The 12,336-nt window shown below is 32.8% G+C and overlaps 1 protein-coding gene across 10 annotated transcripts in view; it reads right to left on the bottom strand.

The window, feature by feature from the left end:
- Positions 1 to 11,944, bottom strand: part of LOC116340024 (plasma membrane calcium-transporting ATPase 3) — a 64,934-nt gene extending 52,990 nt beyond the window's left edge. For 5 of the 10 annotated variants that reach the window (XM_031766164.1, XM_031766165.1, XM_031766166.1 and 2 more), the window contains exon 1: positions 8,706 to 9,798. The gene's annotated coding sequence lies outside the window, so the exon portion shown is untranslated. Of the gene's footprint in view, positions 1 to 8,705; positions 9,799 to 10,872; positions 11,109 to 11,535; positions 11,703 to 11,877 lie in introns of those variants that run through there. The other 5 variants (XM_031766159.1, XM_031766163.1, XM_031766161.1 and 2 more) reach the window with 4 other exon arrangements.
- Between the last annotated feature and the right edge of the window lie 392 nt (positions 11,945 to 12,336).

Genomic DNA, 12,336 nt, shown 5'->3' with positions numbered 1-12,336 from the left:
TTCTTTTCTATTGAGTAAGTTTTTTTTATTCGTTTGATGGGCATTTCTCTTTGAATTGTAACGATGAAAAAGGCAATTATAGTTTGTTGATTATTTTGTCACATTCCAGCTAAACCTATTCAACAGGTCACAATTGGAAGTGATCTTAATTTGTTTTAAAGATGAATTATTTTATCATCAATTTCAACCGAATATTTGCTTAATTATAGTGTATATTTCTTTGACTTGTTCATAAATTATTGTTGTCATCGTTGGCATTGAGTTGTTTTTGAATAGTATTCTCGCTTTGTTTGCTGTATCATGAATGTATATTAATGTACTGGATTTTTTACTGCATGGTCGAAAGCTGCAATTTGCGATTCGCAAACTGATAATTATCCAGCATCGTAATCACATTTTGCGGGTTATAAAAACAAATTCACCCAAAATGACAAATGTGAAACAAGCTGGTTTTTTTCAAGTCACCGCAATGTTTGTTTTCTCATTACATGTTTTATTTTCATTTCATTCAGTTTTTTTCGTGTGTTTTATGCTCTTATTTCTCTCTTTCTCTCTAGTTTTGATGTGTGTTTTATCTATTTCGATTTTATGTGGTTGTCGCACATAATTCACCCGCACAATGCCAACTAATTTAACGATCGGAAAAATTCTTGAACGCCAGCTATATCACGTACTACATTTGATCGTATAATTTTATCCAGTTAATCCAGAGTATCTTTATTATGTTATAGAACATTATAAAGCGTCAATTCAAAAGTAAATATCGTGAAATGTACATGGCACACGGCCCGCTTCATTAAAAACACTTGTTTATCCACACACACGCGTATATTTGCTCCATAAAGTACATTTTGGGGCCATTATTCAAAATGAAATCCCGATTGTGACTTGTGCTGGTATTTCGATCCACATAATTTGTTGTTGTGTGTTCTTTTCTCTTTTTTTCGTTGTTATAGTTCATTCTTTTTTTTTATCTTTTGCCTTCTATTGCAGTCTCTGCAACTATTTTTAATTGAATGGAAGCGTTAGAAAGCGAAGCAAGAGTATATGACACCATAACGACGTCAATGCTCGATTTCATATTTCATTCAGCCATTCGACCTATTTACTGTTGAAATTCTTATTGGTTTGTGCGCGATTGACGTTCTACGAATGCAATTTTATACAGGTGTTTTTGTCGACTTACAAATTCGAATCAATATCGATAAAAAAAAAAAGCAAACGCGTGCGGTTTTATCGCACATGATTCGTACTCAGCATGCTGTGGTGCTTTTCGTCGTCACCATCATAGAATTTTCGCATCAAAACGAACATGCTGTATTTTCAATTTCCGAGCGATGAACGGGCAACAGAAAAATAGAGGGAGAGCATGTTTATGGAGTGTTAGATGTGTGTGATTGGACGACATCGACGCAAATCATTTTTAACAACTGCATTTTTTTTCTACTTCATCTCTATTCGTTTCGACATTGCAAACCGTACTGTGTGCGACGCGTTGTGCAATAGAATCAGTATCCATAATTTCTACGTGCACATTTTGAATAGCTTTAACACACGTTCGATAGTGGCAAATAAAATAGCCAGTCTATGCTCAACGCAAATGGTCTTTCGTCTTTGTTCTTATTCAATTTTCATTTTAGATTTGCTCCTATTTCTGTCAATAGAACAAGCACGTCTCTAACGTCATTCGAATGACGAATTTTGCTATCAACTTTGCCATAAAAGTTAGGTTTTTAACTAGTTTTTTTACATGTACTTTGGATTTGGATGAACAACTTAGCAGATATTTTGTTGCATAAACAATGAAAATATTTGCATTTCACTTATTCACAAGTGGAAATAAAAAGCTCAACGCCTTTTTGGCAATAAACACTGTCATTTCGCTCTTTTTTTATTATTCTCAAGTGAAAATAAATGGCATTGCGAGAGAAAGTCATTATAATTCCACGTTAAATCCTACAGATGTGACTCGTGCAAAAAATGTGCATGAAGAATTAAAGCTACTTAAAATGACGCGGTGTAATGTTTACAAATAGGAACCATATTCTTTTTTTCTTGTTTTTTTTTTTTTTTTGTTTTGTTATCATCTTGATGAAAATCCAGAAAAAAATTGTAATTAAAAGTTCGTGGCTTTTGGTTGGGTCATATTTTGACATTCATGTGTTTAGTGGAAATGAGTGATTTTTGATGGACACAGATTTTTGTTTTTGTTTTTTTTTTTTTCAGCGATTTCAACTCGTTCTCCTCGAAAAAATATGTCTTTTTGAATTATTTCTGAAAATGCATTGAATGAAAATGTGATTCGTGAGTCAAACATAATATTGAATAAAAATCAATATTTAGAGTAGTCACACGATCTAAGCTTTACTACTAGACATGAAGTTAAAATTCATTCAATAGAATGAAAAAAAAAAATAGATGAAATGCAAAATTCTAAAATCATCGAGTAACATTGTGTTGTAATAAATCACATGAATTTGAGCTCAGTGTATGTTGTAATTATACAATATTAATACGGTTATAATCGATATATTTGTCTCTGTCCTTCTGTATTTAACGAGAACAACACGACAACTACGAAAATGACCACTACAACGACTAAATGAATGAATAACGAAAAAACTGTGCACCGAATGAAAATAGAAAAATGAAAAAAAAGAAAGGCAATATGATGTTTCTCAGATAAAAAGGCGAAGGACGAAGATCCATTGGAAAATTATTCAAACTAGACGACTCTAAATAATAATAGGTTAGCAAAAGAAACAGAGTGAGCGAATGAGAGCGAGAGCTGTTTTCCATTCGGGTGTATGCACACACCAGGCTATTTAATCTATGTGACGTGGTGACGCACAACATATTACTAGTGACAATTACTGAGCGCTCGCTGAGTTTTCCCCTTTTTTCCTCTGTTCATTTCAACTTTGTGTGGTCTCTCTCTCTCTCTCTTAGTGCTTTCGGTTCGATAGATATAGTTATTTTTTTCGGTGTTGTTTGTCAGTTTATGCAATTCGCACATTGTATTTTATGATGTGCCTCCGTACTAAACTGTTTCATTGAAATTGGGTATAGCAGTCATCACTATAACAGAGCCATAATCTTGCATCAACTTTCCATCGTATACGGAGAGTTTGATTAGAATATTGAAACGAACATACAAAACGAAAAAGCATAAGAAGTGTATATATTTTGAAGGCCGCTCTATCTAATTTGATATCCATACAAAACGCCAAACCAATGCTATTTTCGATTTTCTTGCAAGACCTTTTGACATTTTAATTGATTGGCCTCTTTCTTTGACGCTACGCTATGTGCCTGCTTATTTTGAAGTTTCCTTCTGTGCTTTTACAATAACAACAGCAACAACAAAATATTTGCTATTAGAGAGTCCAAGTCGTGAAATATTTCTCGTTTGGATTATGGCATACACTACATAGTAACAGATTCTATGATAACAACACATTTTCAATTGCTTATTCTCTTTTTTTTTTCATTCTTTATTCACAGCACACATGGTTCATTGTACACATACACATATACAATCGGATACAGTCAGTCAGTCAGTCAGTCATATGCGCCAAAACCAGAGCGCACAGTTGGACACACAGCTACATAAATTCATATACTACAACAGCACCACAACAAGTATCTTCGGTGCTTTGAATTTGAAGCAGCAGCAACAGCAACAACGACGACGACGACATGGGCAAAACGGTACAAAGATTAAACCTTTGCAGAATATGGATGGAAACGGAGCTCTCCGTATACAATTTGAGTTTTCAGTTGAGGAAAAACCAAACTCGAAACAACAGCAAATAAAATATAATGAAAAGAATGAAGTTGAAGTAAGCAAGCAAGAGAGAATACATTGCGGCATTGAAGTATTTATATTTGGAGCCAAACTACCTCCTTGCCACAATTCACATATCATATTGAACGAGAAACGAAGAATGAATGTTCAGAAAATGGCTGCGTATGTCATACATACTATTGGGACTAGTTGTGATTTTCACTACTGTTCTCGATTCTCTTTTTTTCTCTCACATTGATTTTTACCATTTGCATAAAAACGAATAGCAAAAATAAATAGAGAGAGAAAAAACAATGACACAAATGTAGTTCAGAAAAAATAAAAACAAGAATGGTCCTGACTTCATTTCTCTCACCGATTCTCTTTCGTCGTCTTGATCTCTGTATAATTGATTTGAATTCGACTTCAACCGGCGCTTTATGTCCAAAATGAACGTTCAATTCGAATTTAATGCGTAAGCTTTTCCATGTAAAGCTGATAACATTTCTAATTGTTAAGCCAAACGCTTGGGTAACATCGATTTTATATTCCACAGAATTAATATGAAAAATATTGTGGAATATAATACACATACATAGCATTTTCTATGCAGAAAACGTGTCGGTCGAAAATGTTTCACGCGACCAAAATAAAATCGAAAAAATATACATTAGTGGCGGAAATATGTGAAGAGCAAGATGAAAAGTTGGTAAATGAATGTGAGTGAAGAAAAAAGTTGGATTGAAAGCGAGAGAGAGAGAGAGAGACAGAGAGAAAGCGGAACGAGTGAAAATATTCCGATACGGTGTAAGTGATGAGACGGCGCAGAAAACGCACAAATAAAAAAGAAAATATTGAAATATGGAAAGAAACAGCATACATACAACAACACACATTCGCATGCCGATAATGGTTTTTCGAGAGAGAGAGAGAGAGAGAAAGAGAAAGAGAAAAAAAATAACAACAATGCCTGAATAATAAGCCACATTCAAGTCAATATGTCGGCATTATATACTAATATTTGTTCTATTTTTGGAAAGCCTCATTGAAAATAATCTTAAGTCGAGTTTTAATCAATTTTTGGCAACGCGCAATGCAACACTGAACACCATCGAAATACATTTATATGCTGTCGGAATCGGTTCTAATACTGTGCTATTTTCAAATAGGGAAGCGTTCAATTTTTCATTGTAAAGGAAGTAATAAACCGTCAGGAAAACCATACGCGACAGTCAGAGAGTGTTAATATGAAAAGCGCCAGATAAAAAAAAAAACATCTTAAGGACCTGATTCTATTGCAAAATGTCAAGCAAAATGGGAAGAGACTATAAGAATTTTATGTTAATATTATGATAAACAGTTTATGACTTGTTTGGTAAAACACATCGATTCATGTCTGACTGATAAATTCGAATATTTCAGACAAGCGCATCGGCAATTACAAAATAAGATAACGTAATATCTAGTAGCAATCGAAAGCAAAACGTGAGTATTTCGATTCTGCTAAAATATACAAATTGAATGCAAATATGCATTTAACATGTTTTTTTTCTCGATTCCCAGCCATGTGCAAAGACGTTGGGATCTATCAATATCTTGTCAGTGCAATTCAAAGATAAATCTATTTCACTCAGCTTTTCCTCATATACTAGTTTTAATATACGAAATATATTTGTGTGAATGTTTGTGCGTCTCTTTAAGTTGTTCAATCGCTTTCAAATGCTTCTCTCTGTTGGTCTCATTAGCTTCGTAGTCGGTGACAGAAGAAAACTGGGCCCAAAATGTGAAACCGATACAAAGATGGTGTATTTAATTTATTCGTAATCGAAAAGCGTATCGCAGGAGCCAAGCGCATGGAATGACAAAGAAAATTAATTAAACTTTGATGATGTTGACTCTGTCTCTGGCTCATGATCATCTGCATGCTGTTTGCGTTGATTTACGTGTGCGTCGTCATTTATTACGTGGAACACTGTATGTGTGTCTGTTTCTTTTTTAGCTGTTGTTTTATTTCTAAAAATTGAACACGAACATAGCACCTGTTTTGCAAAAGCATAGTTGCGTTCTCTTTTCGCCACTCTGCCACCGTATTACCGCCAAAGTTTCTGCTGCTGTTATTCTTTGCAAAGCACGATTCCCAATTCATCACTGCTCGAAATGTGTACGACTTCGAACCGACGATATTTTAAATATCGTCTTTCAATTTTGAATTCTTCTTCTTTTTTTTCTTCATTCACTCAAAACCAATTTGATGCTTGTTGCAAAAATATTCTTTGCTTACGTACACTTTTATGCGATAGAGACGGAGAGAAGAAGATAAAGACAAAAAAAAATTGACATTCATTTCGGGCACTTGGTCATGAGATAATGACGATTTCATATGGTCCGTCAGTGTATTTGTTTGAATCCTTCTGAATATGGAAGATACTTGAAAATCATTCAAAGACGTCACTAATCTTATGTTCATCTTAAATCATAAACACATACACACGCGCAGAGGGAAGGAAGCAAAAAAAATGGTTTGTGGTGGTTGCGCACGCTAATAGCCATTTCAATATTTCATTTCTAAATGTAATATCGCTTTCAAAATAGTAAGAAAGAATTTGACATTTATTTTTAATACTTGTGTGCCATGATAAATGCAATTTATTCACGAGTATGCTGCTGTTTATTGGCTTTTTTGCTCTTCTCTAATTTATTTTCCTCTTTCGATTCGATGTGTGTTTTTTTCTTCGATGTTTCGTTTCAATATTTCTTTTTTCGTCGCCGTTATTGTTGTTGTACTTATTTTTATTTTCTCTTTAAATTCTCAAGGTAATTATGTACATTTAATTATGCGAATTTAATCAGAATAATGATCTTTCGATTCGTACGAGCGCACGAAATCTGACGGCAGTAACAGAAGGGAAATCGCTGTTGAATTTTATTCTATGTGTATATGAGAAAAGAAGAAAAAACTGCATGTATACGAAAGAAGAAAAAACTGCAATTATTTTTTTTCATTAGTTCTTTGCTATTTTGTTCGCAATTCCCTCTCTGTCCCTTTTCAAATCTATTTCACTATTTTGTTTAGCAAATACACAATACTTTACTGCTTGGACTCTCTGGTTTCTTGTTTTATGGCGTTTCTCATTCGCTATTTTTTTTTTTTTTGCTTCAACATATGTACATTCGGCGAGATGTATTCTATTCGATTTTTTCCGCACACGGTCACGCACAAACAATGCACGCGGACTCTATAGCATTGATGATCTAATCGGTTTAAAAGCATAATTCACAATGGACGTATGTATTGTTGAAGCGCACGCGAGACACTCACACACCAACATAATATACATATAAATTAATATATACACGCGAGCTCAGCGTACACACACACAAACACGCACGCAAAATGACGAAGAAATTTATTCAGCATGGAAAGGACAATCTATCTTTTCTGTCAAATGACAACGGCTAACAAACGGTCAATTTAGTGTTTAAGCTTGATTTTGCGGCTTATAGTTTATGATTGCAATTCGCACTGTATCGAAATTAATTTTTTCTTGATGCTCTCTACGGTCACTTGTCTCTATTCCATTGTACAACCGTTGATTGTTTCGTTTGACAACGATGACAGATTATAACAATAAAATGTCATCAATCATACATAAGATCTCGTAATCGTGCCACATCATATTGGTCTGAAGTGTATGGTTCATTCGAAAATGCCATTCAATTGATATCATTATATATAATGTATTCGTTAAATTTCTCTTTAAAATTTAATAGCAAAAGAGTTTGAATAAAAAAATAAACTCTTTTTGTGAGATTATAAAAAAATAACAACATTTTTTTTATCAATTCCGTACACAATGATAATTTTCAATGTCTTTGACAAAACATTTTTTTACGGCAATCTTGAGCTCTTTTACAACTTATTCACATTGTGTTTATTGTCCATTTTTATCGTCTTTTCAAACTTCAATTTTACATAAAATATGTGAAAACTGAGAGAGATAGCGGCCAGCAAAAGTCTATCCTTCTCTTTTAAGAAATCACGCACACATTCATAGCTTCTGCCTTTTCTCGTTCACTATTTCATATATATATAAATTGTATATTTTTACATATATCTGTATCGTTATTTTTATTTTTTTTGGCTGCCCATGATATGAATGTTAAAAATACTGAAAATATGCAAACATCCTCGCTTATTTCTCACTCTAGTGCCATATTCACGAACACGATAGAATAACAAAAAAGTATCAATAAAGCACATAGGAACCACAAAATACAATGAAAACTAAAACCGGGCATTCGCGTATCTGGCTTGAATCGATTATGTACGCTCTAACAATTCTTTATATGCGTGATGTGTATACACATTACAGAATCACTGAATCGCCGAAAAAATAATAATATATATATATAAAATATATACACACAATTTAGAAATGAAACGAGAAAACCGAAAATGAAGAAGAAGAATCGGCGAAATCTTCTTTATTTTATATATATATTTGTATATATATAATAAAAAGAACAAGAAAACCGAATGTATGTATGTCGATTTGAATGAGATGGTAATAGTTAAACTAGAGAAAGACGTAAATAGGATAGCATAACTCCCACGTCTCAATAAAAATATACTAAACTCATTTGTTGTAGTTTAAACCAATGATATTTTTGACTCACACAGAAAATCGATTCAATTTGGCAAACACTTGCACTTCGTTCTCACACGCAGTAAATGCATCAAATAGGGCACAACAGAGGCAAAAAATAGAAAAAGCGAATTCACTTTAACAATATTGAGACTTTTAATTTATTTGTGAATCTTTTAATTGATTTCGCCGCTTGTTGTAATTATGAAAAAATATATATATTGCAAGACAAGGACAAATTTGGAGAAAACAGAACCGAATGATAAACTTACATTTTGTCTAATATTAATATTTAAAAAATTTGAAGTAATTTTTTAAAATTTTAGGAACTCGAACGATGAATGCGCGTTCGAGTGCGAAATTTCTGTACACAATTTGATTGGGTTGAATACGATGAATAAAAAAAGAGTCGTACTAATTACAACTGGCAGCAGCAACTCCACAAAGTTGTTGTTATTATTGTTGTTTTTGTTGTTATTATTGTTGATGTTATAGTATTTTATAATATTATATATTTAATGTTTCCTCAGATACAATATTTTTTTTTCTTCTTCTCTTCTTGAAATTCTTTTTCTTCTTCTTTTTTTCCGATTAGAAACACTTCACGAAGAAATTTTCTCTTCCAACTTCACTTTGCACCACAAATCATGTTGGTTACGTTGGCTTTTTTTCTGTTTCTCTCTTTCTCGATCTGAGGTTTTGGCAGTTCTTACAGAGAGTATTAGAATATTTTGCTCTCGAATGCGAATATATTCAGAATATATTCTTTTGTTATTTAAAACAGGAAGAATTAAGTTCTCGTGTGGTCACAAACAAAACACGGCAAAATAAAAACGAACGAAAAATAAATATTTATGTATCGAGAAAAAAACTACCGAACAAAACGATGATATCAACGATGATGGTCGAATTTTGTTGAATTTCTGTTCGTCTGATTATAATATTATTTGCGTACGTATGTACATCAAATAATTATTTCTTTTTTTTATTCCTCTCGGTTTGTTTGTCGGTAAATATTTTGTGGTATTCAAAGACGACAAATTGGAATTGCAATTGAACGACAGTTTATATTACGCGACTATTTTTCATTATTTATTTTTTTTTCGCTTTCTTTATCGTCCGAACACTTTCAGCATTAAACTGACGTCAAGTAACAATTTTTCCTTGCACGAAATAAATATTGCGAATCAAGAGGAAAAAAAACACCCAAAAAATTATATATATTCGAATCGAAGGAACAAAAGGCTACTAATGTACATATAAATTTGATATTTTTTTATGTAGAAAAAAATAAAAAATTAGAAATATGTGTCCACGACCACGACAAATGCACGCACACACTTCACACTTTCTCGGGCCTAACACACAACGAATATCACACCGTTCGAAAAATTATGAGCAAAGTAGCTAAACTAGCGCCTGTGAGTATAATCATGTAATGTTCAATGAAAGAGAAAGAGAGCGAGAACGGGTGAGAGGGAAAGAGAGAGCGAGTGAGAGAGAGAGAGAATGAGAAAATGAAGAGAGAAGTTGCGAAGAGAAAGAGAGAGAGAGAATTAGAGAAAAATATCGTGGAATGTGAAATGGAACTGTTGAATAAAAATGATACTTTTATTTGTGCATTTTTTAGTTTATTTGTGAAACTTTTAATTGCAAATATTGTTGTCACCGTAATTTTTTTAATTGAATTCGCCGCCTCTACTGAGAGAACAATATAGATGTAAGTGAGTGAGTGAGTAAGAGAGGTAGAGAGCGTGAAATCGAAATATCAGAGAGCACATATGTGTGTACTTGTACAGAGGAAATAGAGAGAGAGCTCAAGCGTCCATGTTTGTGTATGTGTCAGCATTTATGGATGTGATGGCATTTCACATATACATTGGCAAGTGCATGCTCGCGTGCGTCAACCCGCTTCACACACATACAAAACACACATTTTGCTCATTACTTCATATGAGTTGTCGCTCGCTCACTCATTCACTCTAGCGCTCTTTCTGTCTCTTACTCTCCCAGCTCTCAAATATCTCTCTCGCTCACCGACACGTTGAGAGCACCGAACGTAAGAGCGTATCGCACGAGAAAAAGAGACAAACAAAAAAGAAGAAATGTCATAGTTATAGATCAGCATTAGCAATCAGCGCTATGGTATGAGTCAACGGAAGCCATTTTGAAAGTATAATATTGGCGAAAAATATTCATAATCGTTTTTTTTTCTCTTCACTTTGCTTATTTCTTTCGTTGCCTGTACAAACTTTTCAAGGGATCACATGAGCAGATGTATTTTCTAATTGAAGGCATGCGACACATTCGCATCAAAAATAGACGGCCAATCGTTTTACGAACAATATTCATTTGCAGCAAAGTCAAAATAAAATGTATATATATATATCTTGATTTTATAACTGATATATTTTTTTTCTTGCTTTATTAGATACTTACTTCACTTCATAAAACCATAATAACATTTGAACCACAATGTAATTTATTTACGTTAAAGGCGCATTATTTTTGTTTGAATAGATTTTTTTTTGTTTTTTTTTTTTTTTTTTTTGGTTTTAATGTTTCGTTTCGGTAACCTTTTGGTTATTTGATTTGTATTCCTTTTTTTGAACTACTTTGAATTTCAGTTTATCGAGAAAATTTCCGATTCGGTTTTTATTTGGTTGGTTTCGCTGCTTTTGGAGAAAATTGAATAACCGAAAACAAAATTTGTTCATCAATATTAATCGATCACTTTTTTATCTATGTGATTATTTATGTTTGTTTTTACTTTTTATTTTATTTCTCGTATCGGAAAATTGCCTGTTTTCCATTTTCAATAAATGCACATATTCATACTGTAAATTGATTTTACCACTGAAAAATTAATTTTACAAATTCGAATCAACTCATCGATACAAGTACAAATACGAATACATGCACATTGAACATTTTGAATTTGGACAAACAGTTCATCTCTTCTTCTTCTTCTTTTTCTTTATGTATATATACATGAATATATATATATTCATATATATATATTCTTCTTAGCAATTTTCTTCACTGAAATATTTTTTTCTTATAAGAATATTGTGTGGGTTCTCGTATTTTCATTTTCTTTACAACAACAGTTTTCTTTTACATGACGTGAGGAAGTAAATTTTATATCGGAAATTTCACACAGGATATTTTAAATATTGCATGTGTATGTGGTGTGATTAGTTTAGCGATCAATAAACTTGTTGGATTTTTGGATTATTATTATTATTCCTATTATTTTTCTTCTGATTTTGGTTTTGAGTTACTATAGTTAAAGTATATTGGGATTTGGTTTATTTTTAAAGATGGTATATATTCTGCTATATATGTATATATATAGTAAGTATATATATATATATACACATATATGTATATATCTTTTTGCTTGTTTTTGTTTAAATCTATTTAGCCAATAAAAATTATAACCAATTAATTGTATGACATTTCAACACAGACGCGCGGAACAAACAAAACGTTGAAATGGTTTTATCGTATGAGCACCTCCTGCTCGATATTGACACTATTCTAGTTGGTGCTGTCAAAAAAGATAGTCGTGGTGAGAAAATTGTATGAGAAAGAGCTTTTTCATTCAATGCATGGTATTTGTTGTTGTTTTTCGGCGCGCGATTCTCTTTGCTTGTTCTCATCGAACATCGGTGCATGCACGGGGATACAGCATAAGGATGTCGCTTATACGCATACTCAGATAGACGTCAAATGCTTGTTTCTTCTTCGTCGATATATACATGCAAACATTTCATCGCGCTTTTGCTCTCTGTGTATATGCATGACATGCTCTAGGACCGTTATGGTTTTTTTTCTTCTTCCTCTGTTTAATGTGTTGCGATATTTTGGCTCACGGACACACGTATATCGAAAATGCCT

This window comes from Contarinia nasturtii, unplaced genomic scaffold (genome assembly GCF_009176525.2).
Source record: "Contarinia nasturtii isolate CC-2019 unplaced genomic scaffold, AAFC_CNas_1.1 Cnas_scaffold_630, whole genome shotgun sequence".
Classification (NCBI taxonomy): Eukaryota; Metazoa; Arthropoda; class Insecta; order Diptera; family Cecidomyiidae; genus Contarinia; species Contarinia nasturtii.
This window is presented reverse-complemented; position numbering and strand designations above follow the sequence as displayed.